This window comes from Dipodomys spectabilis, unplaced genomic scaffold (genome assembly GCF_019054845.1).
Source record: "Dipodomys spectabilis isolate Male_0828 unplaced genomic scaffold, ASM1905484v1 ptg000304l, whole genome shotgun sequence".
Taxonomy (NCBI): Eukaryota; Metazoa; Chordata; class Mammalia; order Rodentia; family Heteromyidae; genus Dipodomys; species Dipodomys spectabilis.
Window position 1 is genome coordinate 928,929 of NW_024870981.1, and position 18,661 is coordinate 947,589.

General features: G+C 37.4%; 1 non-coding gene across 1 annotated transcript; it reads right to left on the reverse strand.

The window, feature by feature from the left end:
- Window positions 1-1,409: 1,409 nt before the first annotated feature.
- LOC122127598 lies at window positions 1,410-1,516 on the reverse strand. Its single transcript, XR_006151208.1, has one exon. It is a non-coding gene; the product is annotated as a U6 spliceosomal RNA (small nuclear RNA).
- Window positions 1,517-18,661: the final 17,145 nt, after the last annotated feature.

The following is an 18,661-nucleotide window of genomic DNA, read 5'->3' on the forward strand; positions in this document are numbered from 1 at the left end:
TCTAAAAACATTGTGCTGGCTGGTCACACTTATAATCCTATCTACTCTGAATATTTGCTCAGGAGACTGAGATCTGTGGATTACACTTGGGAGCCAATCAGGGCCAAAAAAAAAAACTTCATGAAATTATTTTTCAAAATGTTTAATGAACTAGCAAAGAGCCAGGAACTGAGATGTAGCTTACATAGTAGATCACCAATCTAGATAGGAAAGGCCTAGCAAGACCTTGAAGCCCTGATTTTAAACTCTGAGCATGATGATATACATGTATGACGTGTGTTAGCAGGTACATGCGTGTTTGCTTGAATGCTGCGGCACTCACACTCACATACATTTATTCAAATTACCTTCATATCAGTGTTCTGCATTAATTTCTTTGTTAGCGATATTATATGGGTAAAATAGAGGAAATAAACTCTTCCATCTCAGAACATTTTTATATGTTTTTTATTGTAATAATACTGTGCAGAGGAGTCACATCTACATGAAAAAGGAAACTAGTACATTTCCTAACAAGAATTCTTACCTCCTCCTTTATATTTCCCCTACCATCCCTTCCCTTCCACCTCCACAAGTACACTCCCCTCCCCCTTCCTTCCTCCACCTAAATTGTAAAGTTCATTTTTCAACATAGTGTCTTGTGCATCTCATTGTTACAATGGGTCAACCTGTATCCTTATTTGAGCAATTTTTCCCTTCCCCTCCCCAAATTAGAGAAGGATACATTCAAGATGTATGTGCACCAACTTCAAATACAGAGAAAACAGGGGTTATAGCGTGGGGAGAAACATACAAAGAAACAAAAAAAATGCCATCGCTCATTATAAGTACATTAGAAACAATAGCAAGAAAGAAAAAACCACTTGTGTCACTATCTTGGGGTTCAATTTCTTTAATATCATCTTATCTGGTTCTATGTACATAGCTTTTCAACTTTTCTGCTTATCCCTGACATACATTTGTTATTGAAAATAAGGGAAATCATGGGACCTATGATTCTTTGGACTTGGGTTACTTCACTCAATAAAATTTTTTCCAAGAGTTTCCATTTCCTAACAAATTGGGCGATGTCATTCTTTATGATGGAGGCATAGAATTCCATTGTGTATATATACCACATTTTCTTGATCCATTCATCTTGTGAGGGCATCTGGGTTGGTTCCATATACTAGCTATCGTAAATAATGTTGCAATAACCATAGTTGTGCTGGTAGTTTTAGTATGGTCTTGTTTATGATCATTTGGGTAGATTCCCAAAAGTGGGATTAATGTGTCATAGAGGAGTTTTATGTGGAGTCTTTTGAGGAACCTACATACTGCTTTCCAAAGTAGTTGAACAAGTTTACACTCCCACCAAGAATGCAGTACGGTTCCCTTGTGGCCACATACCTTTCAGCATCTGTTGTTGTAAAAATATGGAATGCTCCACGAATTTTCATGTCATCCTTGCGCAGGGGGCATGCTAATCTTCTCTGTATCGTTCCAAAGTTAGTGCATGTGATGCTAAATTGAGCAAAGAACATTTTTTTATATATAAAGTATAATTTGTATTGATTTTATGAAACTAGACAATTTAACAAAAATAAGTTCAAAAGAATTGTTGTGAAATTTTAGAATCATGTAATTCTTACATAAGCACACATTTAAGAATAAAATCAAGATAGACATGCCAAAAACAAAATAATTCCAGATATTTGTAGTTCAAGAGATGTGTAGGAGGAGGAATTCAATTATTCTATACAAGGCACCTGTCAAAATGAACATTGCAGCAAGTGTTTAGGTTTGTTAAAGTTTTAATGTTTTAGGGCTGGGAAGGTGGCTCAGTGGTAGAGTGCTTGCCTTGCATGCATGAGGCCCTGGGATCTATTCCTCAGCACCACATAAGCAAAAAGAAAAAAGCGGTAAGTGACGCTGTGGCTCAAGTGGTAGAGTGCTAGCCTTGAGCTGAAGAGCTGAGGGACAGTGCCCAGGCCCAGAGTTCATGCACCACAAACGGACCCTCCCCCCAAAAAACAGTTTTAATGTTTTAAATATGCTTAATTTTGGGATTTTGCTTATATATGCCAAAAATAGGACTGTTTGGCAGGTATAAAACTTTTTGATAAAGTATTTAAGATTTATGGTAGTAGACATTAAGTACTAAGTATGTACATTTTAAAGTATATGGAAACTTTATTAATGAGAAGTTGCAAAGTCTTTGTGTAAAGAAGCAGAGTGAAGAGTTAAGACTTTAACTATACAGTTTTTGTTAAAAATTTAGAGATTCCTTACTTTATTTGATGATATAAGCCATAATGTACACATGTATGTTACTAGTCACACACATACATATACACATGTATTCATGCACACATGGAGAAAGACATATAATTACAGCCAACACAATTTCCCCCAGTTGTTGAATATGCCTTAAACGGAATACTTGGAACAATATATGTTGAAGATGTATTTGTCTCTCATAGTTCATTTACCAATCCTCTTATCTCTTAAAACTGGTAGTTTTAGAGAGATTTGATTTACAAAATGCAGTACAAGTGATAGCAAGTCACTTGGAAACCTCAGTAAGTATAAGTGATATGGTGTCTCCCTGCTCCTCACGGAATGCTTACTCTTGTAGACACTCTCAACCACCGAAGTAGCAGGAAAATACCCTGGTAAAGAGTAAAGTTATAAGGCTTTAAATGGCATCCTTACTTGAGCTCTTTTCCCAACAACCAGCATGAATTCCTAGGCAGATGTGTGAGTCCTCCGAAAACTGGACTCTACATATACATTTTACTAACCCATGTGAAAATTCCTATATGAGAAATGCTGACTGAGGTCTTGCTGATTTCCTGGCCAAGAAAATAAGAAAAAAAAGAAAGTATTTTTAATGTTTTAAAGTTTGAGAATAATTTTTAACCTGTCAATAAATGTGTAGAATACAATTATACCAACTGATAAAATAATGATGGCATTTCATTTATGTGCTCTTGGACTTGGCCAGTGATTTTAAATGTGTCTACAAAAGTAGAATCAGCATAAATCAAGCCAGCATTTCTTCATTTAAGATATAAGGAAAGGATACTGGTTGACCCATTGTAACAATGAAATATACAAGACACTCTACCAGAGGATGGGTGAAGGGGGGAGGTGGGGTGGTGTGAAGGGAAGGGATGGTAGGGTTAAAAACAAAGGAGGAGGTAACAATGCTCAATAAGAAATGTACTCATTACCTTACTTATGTAACTGTAACCCCTCTGTACAGTATTTATAATAAAAATATATATTAAAAACATACAAGGAAAACTTATCCCCATTGTATACACACTTAATCCAGAAATTCATTACTGAATTCAAAACCTCTTAGAATTAAATTCCTAAATAGCAGTACTGCATCTATATACCAGTATAAAATTTAAGCATTTTTATTTTTTAATTTTTCACATCTCCTTTCTATCCCTCCCTTTCTCTTATCCTATTCCCGTCCTTCTCTGAATATTATGTTTTTAATTTGCATAATTTTAAGTGTTTCACTTTTAAGCTTTTAATTTTTGTTTTACTATTTTTCCTTGTCGTTTTTTTCTCTTTCTTTTTTCCCCGGGCTCTACTATCATTCTATCCAACCTATTCCCTGCTTTTAGATTAAGACTAAGTTAGCTCTCCCTCTACCTTTCCACATCCCTCTATTCGTATTTATACCCACATCTCTCGCTAAAACTAATAACTTCTGGTTTGCCAAATTCTTCTTTGCTGTTCGTAGCCTATTAATGCATAGTTGTTTGATATTGAAAAGTATATCTGTTGAACTAGATTATATCTGCATGCTTTTGACTGTGCAACTACAGACTTTGCTGATGCTTGCCCTAAGATAGTTTTCTAGCACAAACTGCTGTTACTCTCATCCCAAATGGGCAAAATAACCCGGAAAAACACAAGAAAAATGTCACGTCCGGGTATCTCAACTCCCACTCATGATAATCAGTGGACAGAACAGATAATGAATAATCCAGAGCAGAACTCCCAAAAAGCTCTACAAACAATAATGGTAAACATGATAAATAAAAAGATTGAAAAACTGCAAAGGACTCTGTTTGAGCATGATAGGGAGAGAGAGGAAGCAAACCGAAGATCAAAACAGGAAGCTCATGGGTGTGAGGAAGCTACTCAAAGATAGATAAAGGAATTGCATGAGCAGCTTGAGAACACTCAAAGAGAAATAAAAGAATTGTGTGAGCAGGCTGAGATCAGTCAAAGAGAACTACAGTAATTGCATGAACGTGAGGAAGCTAATCAAAGAGTAATACAGGAATTGCAAGAGCAAGATGAGCATAGGCAAAGATCAATAGAGGCATTCATGGAATCCATAAACAGAGAGCTGAAAGAAGTCAGGGAGTCCACAAAGGGAATGCTGAATGGATCCCAACAGAAGGAATGGAATTCCAAGGAAATCATAACCAATCAACTAAGTGAATTGAGAATAAACATTGAACACCAAATTAAGGAAGTAAAGTATTTCATACAAGATCTAAAACAAAGATCCAACAAAGAATTTGAAGTCATAAAAGCCGACCAACTAAAAGGAAAAGAAAAAAAAAAAGTAGAAAATCTGGATAGTTGAATAGACCATGAAGAAGATTGAATTCTGAAGATAGAAGACATCCTAGATATTATAGAGAAAGGACATAAAACCATCCTAGACAAATCTAAGAAATATGATAGATCTATTCAACATTCAACCCTTGGAAGACACCATTAGAAGGTCTAATCTGAGGATAATTGTTGTAGAGGAGCACGTAGAACCAGAAGTCCATGGTCTAGGAAATTTGTTTAACAGGATCCTAGCAGAGAACTTCCCAAACATGCAAAAAGATAGGCCTATTCAGATACAAGAAGCTGTTAGAACTCCCAATAGACCAGACCAGAACAGGATTTCCCATTGTCACATTATATGCACAGGATCAATTCAGACCAAGGAAAAGATCCTTAAAGTTGTCATGAAGAAAAGATCAATCACCTATAAAGGGAAACCAATTAGAATCACCTCAGATTTCTCAGCAGAGACAATCAAAGCAAGAAGAGACTAGAATGATGTAAGCAATGCCCTAAAGACAAACAACAACCAGGAATACTTTACCCAGCTATACTCTCCTTAATAATCGGAGGTCAAATAAAACACTTCCATGGCAAAGAAAAATTGAAACTATATATCTCCACCACACCAACCCTACAAAAGAATCTTAAAGATATCCTCCACAGAGAAAACCAACAAGACCACAATAAAGGCCAAGAAACAGCACCCAAACTGAGAATCCAAGAACCATAGGAAGAACACAGTTGACGCAGCCCGAAGAAGTTGGATAAAATGGCAGGAACTCTCAAATACCTCTCAGTTCTATCTCTCAACATTAACGGATTTAACTCTCCAATTAAGCGACAAAGTCTGTCTACTTGGATTAAAAAGCAAGATCCTTCTATCTGCTGCCTTCAGGAGTCACATCTTGCCCACAAAAACAAACACATTTTCAATTTTAAAGACTGGAACAAAATCTACCAAGCAAACGGCCCCCATAAACAGGAAGGAGTTGCAATCCTAATATCAGATAAAATAGACTTTTAATTAAAATTAGTGAAAAGGATGGTGCATACTAATTAAGGGATCACTCTTTCAGGAAGATATTACCATTCTGAATATCTATTTGCCGAACAACGGAGCACCCAAATTTATCCAAGAAACACTACTTTCCCTCAAATCCCACATAGATCCAAAGACATTAATCGTTGGGGGCTTTAACACACAACTTTCCTCACTACATAGATGAACTTCTCAAGAACTCAACAGAGAAACCGCAGATATAAACAACTGCATAGATCAACTAGATTTAACAGATATCTATCAAATATTTCACCCAGCAGAATCAGAATACACGTTTTTCTCAGAAGACACATGGAACATTTTCCAAAATAGACCACATTTTAAGCCACAAAGCAAACTTGTCCAAATTCAGAAACATTGAAGTTATACCTTGCATTCTATCAGACCACAAGGGAATAAAATTATAATTCAACACCAAAAGCCACCAAAGAAAGTCATGTAACACATGGATCCTGAACAACACACTGCTGAATCATGAGTGGGTCATGGAAGAGATTAGAAAGGAAATTCAAATGTTCATGATATTCAACAAAAATGAACACATCAATTACTAGCTCCTCTGGGACACAGCAAACGCAGTATTCAGAGGCAAGTTTCTAGCTCTGAGTTCCTACATCAACAAATTGGAGAGATCTGAAACCAATTTAATGAGCCTCCTTGAAAAAGAGCAGCAAGATAAACACGATCCAGAAAATGGAAATAAATAATTAAAATTTAATCAGAATTAAATGAATTGAAATGTAAAAAAATAATAGAAAGATTCAAGAATCCAAAGAGTTGATTCTTCGAAAAAATTAACAAAATTGAGAGACCCTTAGCAAATCTTATCAGAAAAAGAAGAGAACGTACCCAAATAAACTCACAGATGAGAATGGAAACATCATCACAGAATCAATTAAGATTCAGAACATTATATGGGAATGCTTCTAAAACTTTCATACTAATAAGTTTGAGAACTTGAAAGAAAAGGACCTTATCCTAGCAAATACTGACATGACGAAACAAAGCCAAGATGAGTCAAACTATCTTAAAAGGCCTATATCAAGCATTCAAATAGAAACAACAGTAAGAGACCTCCCATCTAAGAAAAGCCCAGGACCAAATGGTTTTACAGAGGAATTCTACAAGGCCTTCAAAGCAGACATCACACCAATACTCCTCCAAATCTTCAATGAAACTGAAAAAGAAAGTTCACTACTGAACTCATTCTATGAGGCCATCATAACACACATCCCAAAACCAGGACGGGACTCATCAAGGAAAGAGAACTATAAACCCATTTCTTTGATTAAGATTGATGCAAAGTTTTTCAACAAAATTTTGGTCAATCGACTTCAACAATTTATCCAAAAAATCATACACCATGATCAAACAGGATACATTTCAGGGATGCAAATCTGGTTTAATATATGCAAATCAATTAATATACTTCAGCACATCAACAGCAGCAAGGATAAGAACCACGTGGTTTTCTCAATAGGTGCAGATAAAGCATTCAACAAGATCCAACATCCCTTTATTATGATGGTTCTGGAAAAATGAGGAATCCATGGAACATTTCTCAATACAATAAAGGCTGTATATGACAAAGCAATAGCCAGCATTATAGTTAACGGTGAAAAAATAAAGCTATTTCCTCTTAACTCAGGAATGAGACAAGGATGCCCACTCTCTCCACTTCTCTTCAATCTAGTATTGGAATCCCTAACTACAGCAATAAGATGCAAATGTAAGAGGGATCCAAATAGGGAAAGAAGAAGTAAAACGCTCCCTCTTTGCAGATAACAAGATCTTGTATTTAAAGAATCGCACAGAGTCCACTCCAAAATTACTAAAGCTGATTCAAAACTCTGGCAAAGTAGCAGGGTTTAAATTAACCCTCAAAAATCAATGGCTTTTCTGTATGCCAACAATAAGAAAAGTGTGGCTGAAATTAGGAAAGCAACTCCATTCGTAATAGCCCCACAAAAAATAAAATACCTAGGAATTAACTTAACCAAAGTAGTGAAGGACCTCTATGATGAAAACTTTAAAAAACTGAAAAAGGAAATCAAAACTGAACTTATAAAGTGGCAAAACTCCCAGGCTCCTGGACTGGGAAAGATCAACATCGTGAAAATGGCAATACTTCCCAAGGCTACCTACAAATTAAATGTGATACCTATCAGTATTCCAACCACATTCTTCAAGGAAATAGAAGAGGCAATCAAAAAATTCATATGGAACAATAAAAGACCCTGAATAGCAAAAATGATCCTTAACAGAATGAACAGTGCTGGAAGAATATCAATACCAAATTCAAATTCAACTACAAAGCCATAGTAATCAAAAGAGCTTGGTACTGGCACAAGAACAGACCTCAGGACCAATGGAATAGAATTGAAAACCCAGAAATGAACCAACAGACCTATAGCCATCTAATCTTCGGTAAGGGAGCTAAAAAATAGAATGAAAGAAAGACAGCCTCTTCAGTAAATGGTGCTGACAAAATTGGTTAACAACTTGTAGAACACTAAAGCTAGATCCTTATATATCACCCTGTACCAGAATCAACTACAAATGGATCAAAGACCTCGCAGTCAAAGCAGACACTCTGAAAACATTACGGGATGGAATTGGAGAAACCCTAGGCCTTGTTGGCACAGGCCAAAATTTTCTTAATAGAGACCCGGAAACAACAAATCAAAGAAAGGTTGGACAATTGGGATTGCATAAAATTGCAGAGCTTCTGCATGGCAAAGGACATAGCTAGCAAGATTAATAGAAAGTCTACGGATTGGGAGAAGATCTTCATTAGCCATAAAATGGACAAAGGTCTCAGATCGAAAATATACCTTTAACTCAAAAATTTAAATCCCCCAACAAATCTTCAAAGAAACAACTGCCCAATAAATATGTGGGCTAAAGACTTAAAGAGAAAATTCTCTGAAGAGGAAAGAAGGATGGCCAATACACACATGAAGAAATGCTCAACCTCCCTAGTCATAAAAGAAATGTAAATCAAAATAATATTGAGATACTACCTCACCCCAGTTAGAATGGCTATAATCAAGAACTCTAATAACAACAGATGATGGAGGGGATGTGGACAGAAGGGAACACTACTTTATTGTTGATGGGAGTGTAAACTTGTTCAACCAGTTTGGAAATCAGTATTGAGGTTCATCAAAAGACTCCACATAGAGCTCCCCTATGACCCAGAAATCCCACTTTGGGTATTTAACCAAATGTTCACATACAAGACCACAGTAGAGCTTCCAGCACAACTACGTTTATTGCATCATTATTTACCATAGCTAATATATGGAACCAACCCAGATGCACCTTAGTAGATGAGTAGATCAAGAAAATATGGTATATATACACACTGGAATTTTATGCCTCCATCAGAAAGAATGACATTGACCCATTTGTTAGGAAATGGAAAGACTTGGAAAAAAATGAATTAAGTGATGTAAGCCAGGCCCAAAGAAACGTAAGTGCCATGGTTTCCCTTATTTTCAATAACTAGTATATGTCTGAGACAAACAGAAACTCTCAGACAAGTTGATGTAAGGGAAATGAACCCTAAGATATATATTCAAATGTTTTTTTTTTCCTTTCATGCTATTGTTTCTAACACATTTATAAGATTATTTCTTTTTTGCTTTGTATGTCCCTCCCCTACTGTACCTTCCCTGCTATCATTGTACTTGATGTTGGTATAATTTGTGGAGGGGAAGGGAAAAAACAAATGGTTTAAATAATAGGGATACAGTTGGACCCATTACAACAATGAGATATCTAAGTCATTATGCCAAAAACAAACTTTAAAATTTTGGTGGTGGGGGAGTGAGGATTGGGTGGGGTGCGGGGAGAGGACGGGAAGTTATGGGAAGGTGAAACAAAGGAGGAGGCTACAATGCTTGATAAGAACTGTACTTATTATCTTGCCCATGTAATTGAAACCCCTTTGTACAGTATTTCCACAACAACAAAGAAAAATAAATTTAAATATGGAATGAAATTAGTTCCAATAATGCATTGCATTAAGGTATTTAGAAATAACTGAGAAACTTAAAGGTGCATAAGATTTTTTTTGTTGGAAATGAAGGGATATTGGAATTTGATTCTCTATATTTTAAGCGATTTGCTTAAAAGAATAGGCAAAATTAAAGTTACATTTGCAGCAGACTTGACATATTAAATTTTGTATATCGAAAGGGAAACAAGCCTCAACAATATGTTAATTCTCTCTTCTTATTTATCTCTAAAGGTTTATGCTTCTTGTCTCTGAATATTAAAACTTCAAAAAATTTATGCTTAGCTAGTTGTGCAAAGGGGTTTTGTTTCATCAAGTCAGTGTTGAATAGAATGTATGTGCATTTCAATATACAGTGCATCTGGATCATTGTCAAACTTCACATTTTTCTTCCTTCCCTTACCCCAACCCCACCTATCCCTTCATGTTTCCTACTTACATTCTCACATATGTACATTGAATGTTATGACTGTATTAGTCCACCATTTCCCTCTCCATTCTTCTACCCTACTCTTTTTTTGCCCAGATCCTCTTTTAATAGTTGTTTCAACTTCATGTTATTTTGTTAAATATCTCTACTTTGGCATTTGGTGATGGGTTTGCCACATCTTCTCTTCCATGTTTGACCTACATAAATGAGTATATTTCTCCACATTTATAATCTCTGAATAGCTAAGATAGATCTCCTTTACTATTCACCTTCTGTCCTAAATTTAGAATTGGACTTTCAGGGACATCCAATAAAGCATTTTTACTCTCTACATATTGAAGATGGAAGGGAAGTAATTTCCATGCTCTCAGCATTATGTTATCCATCATGAATTCCCATCACTTATCACTACAGCAGTCTAAATTTAAAGTCATATCTTCTGCATTATATTCACACAGTATAAATGAATATCAAGGGCAATTTACCTAATATTGGAAGTTTAGGGATGATCTTTAATTTCTTATGATAGAAGCAGGAGTCAGTTTTAATTTTCAGATTCCACTATGTAGTGAGCCCTGTAGTCATCTAAATTTTCGATAAATTTCGAGTTACCTTTTGTTAATAATTTAAAAAGTTTTATTTCAGTATTTGAAATGCTGCTCCAATTATTTTAAAAGTTTCACAATAAGTTAGACTGAACTTTTTCCTCCCATGTTCCCCACTAGTTCAGATTAAGTCTCCTTTCGCTTTATTTTTTGAGAGACCAAGGAATGAGGGTAAACAGAGTGATGATCATTACTCAGATATCTCCTTCCTCTTCTGTTTCTGCTGTTCTTGTTAAGAAGAAGACTGGAGCAGGGAACAAGAGTGATGTTTGACTTCACCATACAAGGGGGCATTCCTGGCATGTCAATTATTGTTTCTCAGAATCACTGAAATTGCTTACTCTTGCCATCTCTCTGACAGTAACCTAACTGTGGCTTCCTTGGTGCAGAAGGAAGCACACTAACAGGTTATTACCCATAAATTGGTATTTTATATCTCAGCTTACTACTACCAAAAATAAAAAGCTTTGGCTACATAAAAGCAAAGGTACTGATTGTCCAACAAAACCTTAGTGAAGAGTAGACAATTCTACTCAGCTACGCCCTCCTCTCATATCCTGCCTTCCACTCCCCTCCCCTCATTTAACCTCCCTTCATTTCTTCTTTCTTTGTGTCTCTCTCCTGCATATTCATCTCTATCTTCTCTCTTTTTCTCTTCCAGTAGCAAGTGCTTTGGTTTATCAGACAACACATAAATAATTGAACAATTTTTTTTCCTCATTTTGTGATTTTTTATTCTTAAGAAGTGTGTTCTAGCACAGCACCAGTGGCTTGCACCTATATAGTCGGTAGGTTCAAATTTGACAATTGCAATTCGAAGCTATTACAAGTGGATAAACCTAAGAGATTCTTTTCTGCACTTGTGGTAAAAGGAAGACGTGAAGGTGTGGCTCAGCTGGTATAGAGCAAGCATTGAGAATTAAAGCCCAGCTAGAGCTCAAGGCCAGGAGTTCAAACCCCAGTACCAGCACAAGATTAAAAAAATGAGTCCTTAGAGTTCCGGGAAGATGGCGGAGGAGAAGCTGGAATCTGAACAAGCTCTCGCATTGAAAGCAGTTTTAGAGTTCCAGTGAACAGTCCTAAGCCAGAGAATCACACCAAGTGTGCCATCACAGGACAGAGAGTTAGACAAGAGAGGGGAAGCCAAGACAAGGAGACACATCTGAGCGCCTGCCAGCAGCCGCCGCGGCAGCGGCAGGGTCGCAGCGGCAACCGCAGCCGTGGCCATACCTGAGCGCTCACACAGAGAGTCCGGGACAAAGGAGCCAGACGCAGCGGGCGAGAGGATTCTACTCAACACCAGCAAGAACCGACAAGGAGCGGACATAGTCATCCTGCAGTTTGCAGACCAGAGACAACACAGGATCCAAGGCTCGGCATGAATAGAAGCCCGACATCCTCACTCCTTCTCAGGGAGCAGAGGAGGGAAGGCCACCCCTCCCCCCCCAGCACCGGTGATCTCCATCTTGGATAAAGACGAAGCTCAGAGGAGCTGCTAGCTCCAACTCAGGCCTTGGAATAAAACGAGTCATTTAACAGGTCACAAGAACTTAACGGCGAAGTGACCTGCCAGACTCAGCTCCATCCAGGGAAAAGTCACCCAGCTCAGGCACCAGCCATTGGAGTGGCTTTCCTCACTGGGTAACCAGAGCCAGAGGCTGCCCCTCCCTCTAGCAGCCTCCACAATCAATTGAAAAACAGAAACCCTGAGAATGGCTCCAGGGTGGGCTCTGTGAATTTTTCACAAAATAGCCCCAGGGAAAAGCTACTGTTTGTTGAAAGGCCTCAACCCTACCAGAACCTAGCCTCATCACCCCTCTTTTGTGATTCTCAAAGCAGATCACCCTCCCTTTAACTAACCTGGGAGGGGGATCTCAAAATCTTGGGTAAAGCAGAGCATTTTTCTGCCTGTTCGAACAAACTGACTTAAGAAACCAATCAAGCCACAGGACCTCAAGCTGACCAGAGACTCCAACAAGAGGCTGGTTACAGACAAAAGGGAGATACAGGATTCTTCCCACCCCTCCCAAAAAAATCAAAAAAAAAAAATCAAAGAACTTTTTTTTTTCTTCTTTTCTTTTATTTTTTGCTACCTTATATATATATAAATTTTTTTTCCTTTTCTAAAACTTTTATTAATCTTTAATTTTTGCCTTTTTTGAAAAAATAATTGTTTTCCAGTAACTTTTTTTCCCTCTTATAATTTTTATTTTAGGAATGCGTGAATGTACGTTTTCCTTTCTTTTCTTGTCTTCTCTCTCTTTTTCTTTCTTTCTTAATTATCTTTTTGTTTTTTGTCTAGCTCTACTGAACTTCTGATCTTTTTTTTTCTCCCTTTCTTATTCTTTTCACCTTTTCCTTTCTTTTGTTCTTCTGTATGTGACTTAACTCTTGTCCTGCACATCCTCAGATAAACCCATAGTTAACTAGTAGACCCTATCCCCCATTGTGTACACACTTAATCCACAAATTTATTACTCAATCCAAAACCTCTGAGACTTAAATTCCTTAATAGCAGTACTACCTCTTTATACCTATATAATATTTTAAGCATTTTTTAAGTTTTTCACATCTCCTCTTTCTCCCTCCTGTTTTCTCATTATATTCACATTCCTCTCTAAATAGATGGTCTTTCAATCTCCATAACTATATTAATTTTTACGTTTCTAATTTTTTTCTGGTCTCTTTTCATTTCCCTTTCCCTTTCTTCTTTTTCTCTCCCTCTCTACTTGCATCCTACCCAACCTATTTCCTGCATTGGGATTAGGACTTAGTCAACTCTCCCTGTGCCTCCCCGCACCAATCTATTCCTAATTTTTACCCACATCTCTCCCTAACCCTAAAAATTTCTGGTTTTCCAAATTCTTCTCTGCGGTTCGAAGCCCATTAACATATAGTTGTTTGATGTTGAATAGATGTATCTGTTGAACTAGATTGTATCTGTAGACTATTGACTGTATAAATGCAAACGTTGGTTGATGGTTGTCTTAAGATAGTGTACTAGCACAAAACTGGTGCTATTTTCATCTCAAATGGGCAGAGTAAGCCGGAAAAACACAAGAAAAATGGCAAGTCCGGGTATCTCAATTCCCAATCTTGATAATCAGGGGTCAGATCAGATAATGAACAATCCAGAGGAGAGTTCCCAAATAGCTCTACAAACACTGGTGACAAACATGATAAATGAGAAGTTTGACAACTTACAAATGACTCTGTATGAGCGTGATAGGGAGAGAGAGGAGGCATCCCAAAAGTTTATACAGGAATATCATAAGCGTGAGGAAGCTACTCAAAAACTGATACAGGATTTGTGTGAACAACTTGAGAATACTCAAAGAGAAAGGGAGGAATGGCGTGAGCAGGTTGAGAACACTCAAAGAGAACTGCAGGAATCCCACGAACGGGAGGAAAGAGAACTGTAGGAATCCCACAAACGGGAGGAAGCTAATCAAAGAGTAATTCAGGAATTGAGAGACCAGGTAGAGAACACACAAAGATCACTAAAGGCATTCATGGAATCCATTAACAAAGAGCTGAAGGAAGTCAGGGAGACCACAAAGGGAATGCTGAATGGAACCCAACAGAAGGAATGGGAGTCCAAAGAAACCATAACCAATCAACTAAGTGATTTGAGAACAAACACTGAACACCAAATTAAGGAAGTAAAGAAATTCATACAAGACCTAAAACAGAGCTTCAACAAAGAACTTGAAGCCATCAAAGCTGACCAATTAGAAGGAAAAGAGATAAAAAACAAAGTAGAGAGTCTTGACAGCAGGTTAGACCATGCAGAAGATCGAATCTCAGGGATTGAAGACAGCCTAGATATTATAGAGAAAGAACATACAACCATCCAAGACAAGTCCAAGAAGTATGATAGATCTATCCAACACCTGGAAGACACCATCAGAAGGCCTAATCTAAGGATAATGGGTGTAGAGGAGCATCTAGAAACAGAAGTTAATGGTCTAGGAAATTTGTTTAACAGGATCCTAGCAGAGAACTTCCCAAACATGCAAAAAGATAGGCCTATTCAGATACAAGAAGCTTTTAGAACCCCAAATAGACCAGACCAGAATAGGACATCCCACCGCCACATTATAATCCACACAGGATCAACTCAGACCAAGGAAAAGATCCTTAAAGCTGTCAAGGAGAAAAGGTTAATCACCTATAAAGGGAAACCAATTAGAATCACCTCAGATTTCTCAGCAGAGACAATCAAAGCAAGAAGAGCCTGGAATGATGTATGCCATGCCCTAAAAACAAACAACTATCAACCAAGAATACTGTACCCAGCTAAACTCTCCTTCATAACTGAAGGCCAAATAAAAACCTTCCATAGCAAACAAAAATTGAAACAATACATCTCCACCAAACCAGCCCTACAAAAGATTCTTAAAGATGTCCTACACATAGAAAACCAACAAGACCGCAACAAAGGCCAAGAAACTGCACCCAAACTGAGAATCCAAGAACCATAGGAAGAACCCAGTTTTCGCAGCCCCCAAGAAGGTGGATAACATGGCAGGAACTCCCAAATAGCTCTCAGTCCTATCTCTTAACGTTAACGGACTGAACTCTCCAATTAAGCGACATAGACTGTCTAGTTGGATTAAAAAACAAGACCCTTCTATCTGCTGCCTGCAGGAGTCACATCTTGCCCGTAAAAACAAACACATTTTCAATGTTAAAGGCTGGAACAAAATCTACCAAGCAAACGGCCCCCATAAACAGGCGGGAGTTGCAATATTAATATCAGATAAAATAGACTTCAAATTAAAATTCGTGAGAAGAGATAAAGAAGGTCGCTACATACTAATTAAAGGATCTCTCCTTCAGGAGGATATTACAATTCTAAATATCTATTCGCCAAACAATGGAGCACCCAAATTTATCAAAGAAACTCTACTTTCCCTCAAATCCCATATAGATCCAAAGACATTAATTGTTGGGGATTTTAACACACCACTCTCCCCACTAGATAGATCAACTCGGCAAAAACTCAACAGAGAAACTGCAGATCTAAACAGCTGCATAGATCAACTAGACCTAACAGACATCTACAGAACATTTCACCCAGCAGCATCAGAATACAAGTTTTTCTCAGCAGCACATGGAACGTTTTCTAAAATAGACCACATTTTAGGCCACAAAGCAAACTTGTCTAAATTCAGAAACATTGAAGTTATACCTTGCATTCTCTCTGACCACAAGGGAATAAAATTAGAACTCAACACCAAAAGCCACCAGAGAATGTCCGGTATCACATGGAGGCTGAACAACACATTGCTGAATCAAGAGTGGGTCATGGAAGAGATTAGAAAGGAAATTCAAATGTTCATGCTATTCAACAAAAATGAACACACAAATTACCAGCTCCTCTGGGACACAACAAAGGCAGTACTCAGAGGCAAGTTTATAGCTCTGAGCTCCTACATCAACAATTTGGAGAGATCTGAAACTAGCAATTTAATGACATATCTAAACCTCCTTGGAAAAGAGCAGCAAGATAAACCCCAATCCAGTAGACGGAAAGAAATAATCAAAATTAAATCAGAATTAAATGAATTAGAATCCAAAAAAACTATAGAAAGAATCAACAAAACAAAGAGTTGGTTCTTCGAAAAACTTAACAAAATTGACAGACCCTTAGCAAATCTTATCAGAAAAAGAAGAGAACACACCCAAATTAATAAACTCAGAGATGAGAATGGAAACATCACCACGGAAACAACCAAGATTCAGAACATTATAAGGGAATACTTCTCAAAACTTTATGCTAATAAGTTTGAGAACTTGGCAGAAATGGACCTTTTCCTAGCAAATATTGACATGCCAAAACTAAACCAAGATGAGTTAAACCAGCTTAACAGGCCCATATCAAGCATTGAAATAGAAACAGCAATAAGAGAGCTCCCAGCTAAGAAAACTCCAGGACCAGATGGTATTACAGCGGAATTTTACAAGGCCTTCAAAGCAGAGCTCACACCAATACTTCTCCAACTCTTCAATGAAATTGAAAGAGAAAGCTCACTACCGAACACATTCTATGAAGCCATCATAACCCTCATCCCAAAACCAGGCAGGGACTCAACAAAGAAAGAGAACTATAGACACATTTCGTTGATGAACATTGATGCAAAACTTCTGAACAAAATTTTGGCCTATCGACTTCAACAATTCATCCAAAAAAATCATACACCACGATCAAACAGGATTCATTTCAGGGATGCAAAGCTGGTTCAATATACGCAAATCAATTAATATTATTCATCACATCAACAGGAGCAAGCATAAGAACCACATGGTTATCTCAATAGATGCAGAAAAAGCATTCGACAAGATCCAACACCCCTTTATGATGAAGGTTTTGGAAAAATTAGGAATCCATGGAACATTCCTCAATACAACAAAGGCTGTATATGACAAACCTACATCCAGCATGATACTCAATGGTGAAAAACGAAAGCCATTTCCTTTTAACTCAGGAACAAGACAAGGATGCCCACTCTCTCCACTTTTCTTCAATCTAGTATTAGAATGCCTAGCTACAGCAATAAGACAAGATGCAGACATAAAGGGGATCCAAATAGGGAAAGAAGAAATAAAACTCTCCCCCTTTGCAGATGACATGATCTTGTATTTAAAGAATCCCATATACTCCACTCGCAAATTACTCAAGCTGATTCAAAACTTTGGCAAAAGTAGCAGGTTATAAAATTAACCCCCCAAAATCAATGGCTTTTCTGTATGCCAACAATGAGAAAAGTGTAGCTGAAATTAGGAAAGCAACTCCATTTGTAATAGCCCCACAAAAAATAAAATACCTAGGAATTAACTTAACTAAAGAAGTGAAGGACTTCTATGATGAAAACTTTAAAATCTTGAAAAAGGAAATCAACACAGAACTTAAAAAATGGCAAAACCTCCCATAATCCTGGATTGGAAAGATTAACATCGTGAAAATGGCAATACTTCCCAAGGCTATCTACAAATTCAACGCAATACCTATCCAAATTCCAACCTCATTCTTCAAGGAAATAGAAGAGGCAATCCAAAAATTCATATGGAACAATAAAAGACCCCGAATAGCAAAAACGCCCCTGAATGGAAAGAACACTGCTGGGGGAATATCAATACCAAACTTCAAACTCTACTATAAAGCCATAGTAATCAAAACAGCTTGGTATTGGCATAAGAACAGACCTCAGGACCAATGGAATAGAATTGAAAACCCAGAAATGAACCTACAGACCTATAGCCATCTAATCTTCGATAAGGGTGCTAAAACAATAGAATGGAAGAAAGACAACCTCTTCAATAAATGGGGCTGGCAAAATTGGTTAACTACATGTAGAAAACTTAAGCTAGATCCTTATATATTACCCTGCACCAGAATCAACTCCAAATGGATCAAAGACCTCAGAGTCAAAGCAGACACTCTGAAAACATTAGAGGATGGAATAGGAGAAACCCTAGGTCTCCTTGGCTCAGGCCGAAATTTTCTGAATAGATACCCGGAAACACAACAAATCAAAGAAAGGTTGGAGAAATGGGATTGCATAAAGTTGCAGAGCTTCTGCTGGGCAAATGACATAGCTAGCAAGATCAATAGAAAGCCCACGGACTGGGAGAAGATCTTTACTAGCCATACAACGGACAAGGGTCTCATATCTAAAATATACTTGGAACTCAAAAAATTAAACCCCCCAACAACAAATCCTCAAAGAAACAACTGCCCAATAAATAAGTGGGCGAAAGACTTAAAGAGAAACTTCTCTGAAGAAGAAAGAAGGATGGCCAATAGACACATGAAGAAATGTTCAACATCCCTAGCCATAAAAGAAATGCAAATCAAACAACATTGAGATATCACCTCACTCCAGTTAGAATGGCAAAAATCAAGAACTCTAACAACAACAGATGCTGGAGGGGATGTGGACAGAAAGGAACCTTACTTCATTGTT